The sequence below is a fragment of the Ptychodera flava genome, chromosome 4, assembly GCF_041260155.1.
Source record: "Ptychodera flava strain L36383 chromosome 4, AS_Pfla_20210202, whole genome shotgun sequence".
In the NCBI taxonomy this organism is placed as follows: Eukaryota; Metazoa; Hemichordata; class Enteropneusta; family Ptychoderidae; genus Ptychodera; species Ptychodera flava.
This window is the reverse complement of record NC_091931.1, coordinates 48828320-48839789: the sequence shown is the minus strand read 5'-3', so window position 1 is coordinate 48839789 and position 11470 is coordinate 48828320. Positions and strand designations below refer to the sequence as shown.

At 38.9% G+C, this 11470-nt stretch overlaps 1 long non-coding RNA gene across 1 annotated transcript; it reads left to right on the top strand.

The window, feature by feature from the left end:
- Nucleotides 1-5975: 5975 nt before the first annotated feature.
- Nucleotides 5976-9875, top strand: LOC139130548 (uncharacterized). Its single transcript, XR_011551912.1, has 4 exons — nt 5976-6058; nt 8253-8326; nt 9184-9393; nt 9724-9875. It is a non-coding gene; the product is annotated as an uncharacterized lncRNA (long non-coding RNA).
- The last annotated feature ends 1595 nt before the right edge of the window (nt 9876-11470 follow it).

The following is an 11470-nucleotide window of genomic DNA, read 5'->3' as shown; positions in this document are numbered from 1 at the left end:
TTTGTAAGTCTCTGTCATATGTAATTCCGACTTTTGCAGTAAAACGAAGACGAAAATAGCTCAAATGAACATGAAACGGGTGATGGATTCATGAGAGAAAATGCCGAGAGAGTTTGACCGGTTGACCTCGCTGTTAATTTTATGCAGGAAATTACAATAACAATGCTTGGTCGAATGACGCAGTGCCTTGAGGGTTGGATCACCAGTGGTATATGGGAGGAGTACCTTCCCGATGGTGATAAGTAATGCAGATTACCGTCGCCTAGGTGACTGGCGTATACGCGTGCCAAAAGACACCTATGGTTGATTTCCTGTTGACCAGTCGGATGGCAGAGTTGCAAATACCTGGACTGAACCATTTGGTTTTTTGTGGGTGTCGGTGGTACTTTGACAATATAAGTAAAAATGCACATATATTGAGTTTATTGTCTTGTTTATGAGCGGCCAGTATTTCCAACAGCATAAATTATGTGCATTTGCCCTTGAAGGAATAAATAATTTTCGAATAAAACATCGCGAATGTAACTACATTCCTTAAGCTCGACGTACACTTAAGTGCCCCAAAGAACCATGAAATCGCCCGACTTTCGATTGAAGAGATGAGTTTTGCCAAACCGCGTATACAGAAAAGTGGCAGATGACTTTAGTTTTAGAATCATAGACAGTATAGCGAGATGTAAAAAATGTGAAACAGGCTCCCCACCTAACTATCCTAAATGTTTTTGTGTCGAGTTTGTGTTTGATTCGTTTCGAAAATGTGTTCCTACATTCTTATCCGATTGTTTGTGTTAATGAAATGTTTGTTTCGCTTTGGATATTTGTAGAGAAGTTTGGATTAGTGTGTACGGTAATGTTTTGTTTGTGTGGGGAAAGCTTATGGCGAGACGCAGCCGGACCTATGTTGTTACAAAAGTTGATAGAGTCGCCCTTTGACGCTTGCGTTTCGAAACCCGAGTGTGGTTTCTCATCAGTCGCAGTGTAGGTTCTTTCCTTAGTTTGTGTTGTGAAAATTTATTTTAATGCATTTTAGTGGTCTTGCTTTCCGATTAGCGAGGCAAGTATATTAATTTTGGTCACGTTGTGAGTCCGTTTGGTGGTTCGGTTTGTTTGTTCTATATTTCTTTACTTCGGTAAATTTTGTTTTGACTGGTGTGTCTTTTAGATTTTTGCGGAGGTTTGTGAATTTGTAGGCAATAAGTACCACTGCGGGGTAAGGATTTTATGTTTATTGGATCAAGATACTTACAAGTATCCTGGTTGATGTGCTTGTTCTCGTACATTTTAATTAATAGTTCATTTACTTTGTTTACGTTTGTTCTGGCTTGTTGTGTATAATACTGAGTGTTACGTAATTGCCTTTCGCATTCGAGTACGTAATCGTTTGTGTTGACAATAACGAAAAACCGACCCTTGTCGAAGGGTTATTTTCCCAAAATTTGTCCAATGTTTGCAAGCTGGTTTATCGCGATTCTTTGGCACGCGACATGTTTTGTGTTCCTTGTTTGAAAGGGCATGGAAAGGGTATCTCTAGAAGTGCGAGTTTAGCAGCTTCAGATAGCTTTCAAGTTTTTGTTTTTTTGTTGTTCGTGGAGTCCAATTTGACTTTTCTTTGAATTGGTGTTGTTGCGATTGTTTGTGTCTCACGATGTAGCGTAGTCACATTATACGACTTTATTTGTTGAAATCCTGAGGTGGTTTTATTCTGTTTGGTTTTGTTGGTGTCCGAATGAATTTTAAGGCTTTTGCCTAGTATTATTTTTCGGAGTTTCATAGTTTGAGCGATGATAGGTTGTTGTTGAATTTCATGTTGTTGTCGGCTTTTCTTTGGAAATAGCTGATTTATTTCCACGGCCATGTTTTCTGTTACGTTACTGTGATTGTTTATTTTTATTTAATGTTGTGTTTCAGTTGTTTGTTATGTGTACGATTTTTGTTATTTCTTTTAAGTGTTTGTGTGTTCTATGTCATCTTATCGTATTTTTGGTAGTTCCCTTTTTGGAGTATTTGGTGGCCCTGAAAAGGGCCGCTTGGTATGGGTTTTTGTTAGCGCTTGGCGCGTTTGTTTTGGCGATAAGCCTAGCTTTTTATGCTTCTTTTCGCCGATTCGATGTGCTTGGTGAGTAGGTGTTTGCCGCCTTCTTGTCACTGTGTGTGCTTACATGACAGTCTGCATAGCCCTTGAATGTGGTCTCGATTTTGATCAAACTTACAATTTAGGAGTATATATCAAAACTGATAAATGATTTATGTGATTACTGCATACTGTAGCTATAGATAGGCTACATTCAGGACGGGCAGCGACGGGCAGTAATTAGTAGGCAAAACAGGTGGTTTTCACCGTGGGCAGAACTCGGTGCAATGATACTGAACATTAATAGTAAGCCTGTCACCTTGAAGGTAATGCTGTAGGTGAAACAAGGACACACGATGGTACAAACAACACCACAAGTGAAACGTACACACAGAAAAACACGCGTTCCTACGTTGTGCCCACCCGGGCCACGCGATTAAAATATGACTGATACTGCTGGATAGTGTTAATTTGGTCGGTAAACAGTCAATTAATAGTTTAATTGACTACCTGGGTGATTGGCAGGTCGTGTCCAACGACGCATATGCAAAGCAGGCCAAAAGACAAAAGCCCCCAAAGTTATTGACAGCTGGCCAGGGGTCACCATGAATACGTAATGAAGCTTCACTACGCAGAAACTGCGTAGTCAAGCCCTTCTTAAGCGGTCAAACTCTCTCGGCATTTTCCGGCATGTGTGTGGTCAAAGTAACGACCCTTAATTGCAAGAAGCAAACAAAGGCAATCTTTATGGTGAAGTGGCCAGAGTACGAGAATTAAAATTATACTGTCACCTGTTCCAATTTTGCCACACCATGGAAAGAGAAAATCTAACCAATCACAGATTTTAAGCAGGTGGCCGCTTTTTAAAAACAGCACCCTCACATGGGCATTTTGAATACCAAGGAACGCCCCTTTGACCATATATGGGCATATTTAGATAAGAGGTGACTGTATACCTTTAAAATCAGAGAATAGTCATTTTGTGACACCCCCCCCCCCCATATAAGTATCTAATTGTTGGACTGACGTACGCTGTATGGCGAGCGAGATTGGATTATACTGGGTCCACGCTAAGCTGAAGTACAATTCAAACATCTCTCACAGCTGTGTTTTTGTCACCATTAAAAGGCGCCTTCACAAAAACTCCGATTTATTCTTTAGGGAGGATGTAGCAATGTGTTCTTCTTCTGTGGCGGACGGCGAGTCGCGACGCAAACCTGACTGTTGTGTTTCGCCCGTTATCCAAAGCACTTTACTACATTCTATCACGGTCCCTCCACAAAATTGTGGAGGGACCGTGATTCTATTCATTGCTTCTCCATTGCCTAGAAGTGTTGTGTTGCTTATGATGTTATTGAGCATCAGCCTGTTGGTCAACATAAAATAAAAAATGCAACCTGGAAAGACTGGTCGAGTACTTGAATGTCAAAGCAACAAGTAATAAGTTATTCAATCTACCTACCTTGTTCTCTGGATATTCAAATATTCTGTGTATTAAGGTAGGATGCGCCTCGGGGATGGATATTCTGACTCTCACAATTTTTTCAATTCTTTTCTGATCTACCACTCTTAGGGGCTCAGTTTGAAGCTCTACACTTGTTTCTCAAGTACCAAACTTTGCACGGTGACCCCTGGTTTTTATTCTTGATTTGGTAAAAGACTGGTTGAAATCCAATTGAGGAAAGTTTGAGCAAAACTGTAGGGCTTTCACTCTCTCAGCGCGTACTACCTTAAGGAGTATACCCTCTCAGTGTGTTACTGGATTAGCCAGCACCTCACACAAGAATTACAGCGACATTGAGACTTGAGAAACTAATGAAGTCTCCCGTGCAGTACAAAGTATTTAGCTACAAGAATAATGAAGTGGTGTTTTGTCTAAAAGTATATTATAAGCATAAGCGTGGAAGGAATGACTGCAAGAAGATTGCAACAGGCCATCCTGAAGAAAGTTTCAAATAAAGATAAAAAACTGGATTGTTGATTACTGAACAGCTACTGTGCTGGATTACTTTCTGTTACAATGTATTGAGCTGCAGTTCCTTGTTATGATCATGAAGGTAGTAGTTTGATATGCATGAGTCTATAAAGTAATTTATACCCCTCGTTGTTCTTAAATGCACGTAAAATCATCGGCTGTCTTTACAAGGGTAGGGCTCTCCCTGTGTTCTATTGACGATGCCAGGTGTATGATTCTCAGAGTTAAAAGGTGATAATGGAGTGTGAGTTGTTTTATTGCATTTTGTATTGTTACGTTTCTTTGAACGGAATGCCAACCGGAACAAGTCTTATGCGTTCACAAAAAAGTGAAAAAAAAGAAAACGACAATGGTCAGAATATTAATAAACAAGAAAATGGCAAGTTGAACATTAAATGGTTTCAGAACCTGCTATGAATTGAATTTGTTCCTGTATTTGAGGATATAATACGGCACCTTATCTATGTCAAATGTCTATTCGATATAATGAGCGCGTTATTGCAAGGGTACAGTACCAGGTTGATTTTCCTTGCACATTTGTGTACTTTTCATTTGCAATCGAAGTTAAACTTCAGAATACTCCCGGTTGGAAAATGCATGAATTAGCATGAGTTTTGAATAGAAAGAAGCAAAATTATAGTAAGCCTATATATTTATATATGTGCTCAATTACAAAACCGCAGTAATATGCAAATTATGATCATTTGCATGTTGAAATTTATCATGTTTTTAACACAATTAAATCTCATCCTGATGATTTCAAGTGCCAATTAGTATCATATTTAGCATGTCGTTTCAGGAATATTTGCATAAATACGGAAGTGTTTTATATGTCAAAATGCGTGGCGTGATCCACCCACTTGATGAAGAATGACGCAATCAACAGAAATTGTTAGAAGTACGCATGCGCACAAGAAAAGATTTTGTGATCACAAGATAGTTTCTTTGCTTTCAAACATGTCCCTTATGCATGGGATTTCATACTTTTTAAAAAGTGTCTCCATTGATTCTAAAGATTTAAATCGCGTTAAAGTAGTCGCTACACGCATATGATCAGATCCCTGGTCCCCCTTTGTTATGACTTTACGTTTGCACGGTAAACTTTAACCCTTTGAGTGCTAAAGTCTATTTTTGTTCCCTTTATAAAATAAACACGAGTTTTTGAGAAAAAACTGTAGCAAATGAAATGTGATGTCCATTTGGTCAAAAATTATCAATACATTACAGAAAAATTCATAAAAATTGGTAAAATTTTGCACTCAAAGGCTTAAACTTCTGCCTGTAGGAGCATTTTGTAGATTGACTATCCCTGGTATAATTCGCTCTTGTTAAGGAAATACGGAACGTAATATACAGCGTAACTGCACAGCATCCTTCTAATGGACTTTTAGAAAATCACATTTCTTGGCAAGATTGGGGTAATTTTTGGTCTAATAAAGGTTTTAATCATGTAGACACAGAGAAGAATACACCTTGGTCTTTGGTACGGACTATTGTTGTCAAAGGATTAAAGTTATTTTTATTGTACGTACTTGATCGCGTGTTCAATGTTTTTCTCACAGGTTGCTAGAGCTGGTAGAGAATCAGCGTCAAATGGCAATGAAATTTTAATTGCATTATTTTGTGTGGAAGTATGTACATCGCTTGGGGAAATAATAAAAGTTAAGTGCTTGAAAACAGAAACGTTGCCTATCAAACAAGGCGAACATTGTCACGAAATATCAATGGGCAAACGCTATCGATATCAAACAAATTTGAAACGTCATGATTCCTCAAAGGGAATAAACAATCACTTGCTCACCCGCCTAACAATAACCAAATCAAAAAAGCGTCCATCATTAACTTCTTACTGTCAATCTCATTCATACCATTTTTGTAATTACATTGTCACGCATTTCTGCCGAATATAACTGTATATAAGTCCGGACATCTGTTACTAATTTCAGTTGTATACGAACACTATCTTTCGGCTGATAAAGTTGATTGTGCACCGGTAGAAGATTCCTAAAACTGTAAGTATGCCCGATTTATCGTCTTTAAAGTCAAAAACACGTTGTTTTCTTGTGTACATGTTATGCAGAGATACAAAGTTTGTCCCAGTGACGCATAGCATCCGCCAACATTTAAAGAATCATGGGAGACAGGCAATACATTATTCAATATTTTATTTTTCACATATATATCAAGGAAACCAATCCGGTCGCCTCATGAAGTGGTGATTACTGTTTATGCATGGTTCACTATTTTTACTGGAGGTTAGTCACTAACTCGAAAACATATGGAAGAAAAACAATTGTAAAACATATTTTTAGCATTGCATAAATAAGTTGAAGTTAACATATAAGCTTAAGTTTAAAGTGAAAAATTCTTTCATTGTGCACCTAGATGTAACTGAAAATGTTTCCGTGTTTCACTAGCACTGCAGTTGTTTGTAAATTGAAACTTTTGTCACAATTTTGCAACTTCATTAACATTTTTAAGATCAACACCTTGAGATATCGCACCAACAGACAGACAGACAGTCAGACACAGACAGGCAGACACACAGACATCGCTGCGACATTAGCTTACATCTGTGGACACGTGAGTAAAATAATATATGCCTTGACTACTGGGACAAAACATTTTGTATCTGAGGAAGGCCGGGTCAAATACTCATTTACCCTATTGCCATCAATGATGCTTCCTTTACGTGTTTCAAGGCTCTGCACAACGTCTAAGTAAAAGGTTCTCACTTTCACTCTCTACTTTGTCGGCTCATTCTTTGGGTGTTTCTGCAGATCTGACAAACAGGATCGGCCGAACCATGGCAGGCCATGTCGTAAACAAATACTGTTCACTGTTGTATTTTAGCGCGCCAAAGTTACGACGAGTGAATCCTTCGCAAAAAGAAAGTGAATTACAACAAGAACTGTGTACCGTTGAAAGCTGAGTCCTTGAGCAGATGTCATAGCATGGGCGAAAACAAATAATGTATTGCTTCCAAATATTTTGTTTTGAGTTTGTAGGAGTGACAAGTGCCCAGCTACAGATTAAAATGCTACTGAAATTCGCAGTATAAAAGTCAAGTATTTGTGGCTGATATTTCGAAAAAAACGAGATCGGTAAAGTACAACGAGCAGTGATTCACAAGCGAATCACTTTTCAAATTATCGGTGGCCATAGTCTATGGAAAGCCGTTGGGGACCCCTCGGCGAAAACTCTTTCCCCATTGAAAATGCATAGGTAGAAAACAAAAAGGTTTTCCGTCGAAACATACAAAAAAATACGACACCAGAACGAACTAGTTTGTCGCACAGCAGGTACTCCGTAATCGCTTATTGTATTTCCGCACCATGACAATCTGACAAGCATAGTTTTGTCGCACCAAGCATGCTCATTGCATATGGTATTTTTCCGCATCCTACGGTTTTGCAACAGACTGCATGCAACGAGAGCAGAGTTTATCGCAGCTTCAAGTTGCAGTTTTTTCCGCAACGTCTGTACGTTGTAAGTTTTGTCGCACCGCAACGCGAGTAAATCAAGTTTCCGCGCTGACTTCACATTGCCAGCGTCCACGATTGGATAATGAGTGAGTAGGGATTTTGCGGCCGCAAAAGACGATAACATTTCGCGATGGCAGTTCAGGGCGGAATAGTTATCACAGAGTTTCTGCGTCCGTATGTTGATTATGAGCAGCAAGAGATTTCGCGTCCGCACGAGCTTTTGTTTTTTCCGCAATTCCAGTTAGGTATTCGCTGCCAACGTTATCATTCGACATCTCACTAAGTACCTCATAGATTGTTACCGCTGCGGCCAGTTTTCATCCAAAGTCAAGTTGCATAGTGTTAGCAATGTTGACGCTGACTGATATTTTGTGGTCGCAACATAATGTGGTTTGCGTTGTTGTTGTCGCATTTTAAGTTGACCGCGCCGCCAAAAGTTATGTTGTAGCCGGGTGGTATTTCTTCGTATATTTCGACGGAAAACTGTTTTGTTTTCTACCTATGCATTTTCAATGACGAAAGAGTTTTCACCGAGGGGTCCCCAACGGCTTTCCATAATAGTCAGAGTCTGCATATGTGATAAAAGAAAGACATAGCTATAGCTAATCATGTTTTCTTCTCAAAAATGACTTGTACAGACATGTTGCAAGTACAACCTAAGACGTTCATAGCAATAACATACACGATTTGTATATACTTGTCTTTGATTTGAATTATGCAGATCAACCATGATGAAGAAACTGTGTCTGTTGATTGCCTTGTACTGTGTTCTCGTTTCGACTGTGGAATCTTTCGGTAAGTAGGGTTTTCCTTGCCAACTTTAGAAGCACATCATGCCACACTCTGATGTTGACGGACGAAGACCTCCAGGGGAGAGGAGATGGATATTTGTTTATGGGATAGGACCAACCAATACATACATTTGACTCAAATTAATTTGCCAATCACAGATTTTGGTTCCGACACCAAGCATTCTGGCGCGGTCCAGGACAGAAACAAAGAGGAAAGATCCCTCATTGCTCGCACATTGACTTATTTGTTTTCGACTGTATGATGTTTGAGTCTGACTGCAACGGAGGGTAATGGCTTGTCAGGGCTGTGGTAAACACCATTCAAGTTGATAGTCTTCCTTAATTCAATTAATATTTTTGGCTTTTTCAATTTTGATGCATTCAAAATAAATTTTCACAATCGTAGTGGACAGTTTCATGACATGATTAGTTTCCAGGGCACACTGTTTGTGTTAAAGGTCTTCACGAGCGGTTTCTTGACCGCAGAAAGAAATGTGTTCTTGTACAAAATTGAGCAAATTTAAACCGCCAATTTGTCGATGGAGAGTGAGATTTGGTCACTAGCCGGAAGGTTTGTAGAGTGGTAGGGCATAGTTAAGCTGTTGGAAGAGAGAAGTGGAAGAGGGCAGAGGAAAGAAGAGTGTCAGTAGAGAGTTCTCCTGCATGGAGGGGGGGTGTAGGGAGTGCGGATAACAACATGTGTTAATTGTGTTATGTCTTTATGCATTAGGACACGTATATTGTAATAATAACATCACTGACTACAATGTCTCAAAATCGTCTGGTTGACTGGCCCTTAACTTTCTTGTACAAGGGGGTCGCAACACGAAACTGAACTTTGTATATTAATGAATTCAACAGGTGACTTCCGAGATACACCTGTTCAAATCACAATTCATTTGGAGCCCGAGCGAAGTTTCCAGCGAGGATTCATTGATTCTTTGATAACTCTGGGCACTGGAGGTGAAGTCTCCGGAGATTGTTGTTGCCAACCATGGTGCTGTCCACTTACAAATTACGGAACGTGCGCAGCTGGTTGCCCTCCATGCTAACCATTTATAACCGATTCAGGTATGTTAACCACAGATGATACTGTTCCAATTCTAGTCACTTACTCCTCTCATCGTCAACCCACTGAACTCCTTTCCATTGGTTATCCATTGATTTGTCCTTGTGTTGTTCCATAAAGCTATACGTTAAGCCATCAACCCGACCAATTGTTTAGTCAAGCAAGTAACTAACGAAGGGGAAAAATGAAGGCGACTATGCATCACAATTCAGGTTTAAGAGGGCGTCTTAGAGAAAAGACAGCTTGCTGTGCAATGTTTCGTACCGATCTATTGACCTTAAGAGGAACTCTTTGAATAAAAATCTTATGAATTTCTTTTTTTTCGCTTTCAGCAAAATATTGTACGAGGATAACCTGACAGAAGATGAACTGATACCCAATTAAACACTCAGAAAGGATGACAAGACATAACATTCTTATCGCGAGGAGCCTACTGAGGAACCACTCGTAATTAATTTTAATAAATGATCAATACCACAAAGTATTGCCATGGTTAAAGGGTGTTTTTTCAACTTGTAGTGATCATTGAATCGTTCTAAATGACGATGATAGGCAAGTCGGTATGTAATAAGAATATTTCATTAATGACAATGAATCATCCGGTTCTTCCTGAAGGTCGTTATAGAGCAGCAGTTCTCAATCCGGGATTGACGCATGAGTAGTTGTTGGCATAGGTTGTTGACGAAAGTCTTCTGTTCTTTTTTGAAACTTATGCACAATTAGTCAATTTTCTTGGAAATAGAAATGATGAAAAACTTGCTTCTTTATTTGAAGGTAGAACGCGCCTCGGGGACAGATATTCGGACTTTCAAACTTTTACAATTCTTTTCTGATCTACCACCTGAGGGGTTCTTTTTATAACTCTTGGTTAAAGAAAACTTTTCACTGGCTTAGTTTTTTGAAAATCGAAAATATTTTTTCAATAGACTTAACACAGGGATGGCAGCAATTTTGAATTTTAAATATCGGTAAATCTTGGGTTATTTGTTTCTTTAGTACCAAAATTTGCACGGTGACACTCCATTTTTATTCTTGATTTAGTAAGAGAATGGCTGAAAGTTTCATTCAGGAAAGTTTAAGCAAAAGTTTAAGTCTCTGACTTCCGATATGCATACTACCCACGACAAAAGCCAAAAGTAATTGGTCGTCGAATACGCTATTTCGTAAGAAATGTGTATTCAACGATCACCAACCATTCTGCCATTCTCATACTGACCAATTCTTTGTCTTCCTGGCGCCGATCTGCCATTTTTATTTTTCATCGTCTTTCTGAGTTTTAAAGCCAACAAAATACCATGCTATAGATAATATGTCCATTTGTAATGGTGCTTCGCATTTTATTCCATCAAATATATGTAACGGACGTGTAAAGTTTTCTGAGGAAAACATTGTTTATGGAAAAGACGCGATAACAACCTCAAGGTAGAAAGCACCTCGGGGACAGATAATATTCGGATTCTCAAACTTTTAAAATACTGTTTAGGTTCACCACCATTAATCTAAAATTTGAAGCTCGCGAGGTAGAGTTTTCACGGGCTTATTTTTGTGAAAATCGGAAATTTAATTTTTCCCCAAAGAGCGAACACAGAGATGACGGCTATTTTACAGCTCAATGTTTGATAAAATCGGATAATTTGCTTCACTGGCTCCAAATATGAAAAGCGACCCCTGTTTTGAAAATTGTTATTTCAAAAGGGATTGGTTTAAAGAGTCCTTATCGAAAGTTAGGTCTAAAAAGTCTCAGTTATTTCAATTACACGTTGCACGGACATATTCACGCAGTATAATTTTATGCAATGATCCAACTAAGACAATATGTTTTGTGTTATCGAAAATCATTTAAAGTAGACGAGACTCCGCTCATTTTTATGTGAGCGGGTACAGATTGTGAAAAAAAAATGTTAACTTGCGTCATACTTTCGAGCTATAGTGGACACTGCAGTATTTTCTAGTCACGTGACCTATTCTGGCGAATCATGAGACAGAATGAGCATATCTTTTGACGGCATGTGAACATTTTCTTTTTTCAAAATCCAATACGTTTGTGCTGATGTGGTTTGCCAAGACGAGCAACACTTT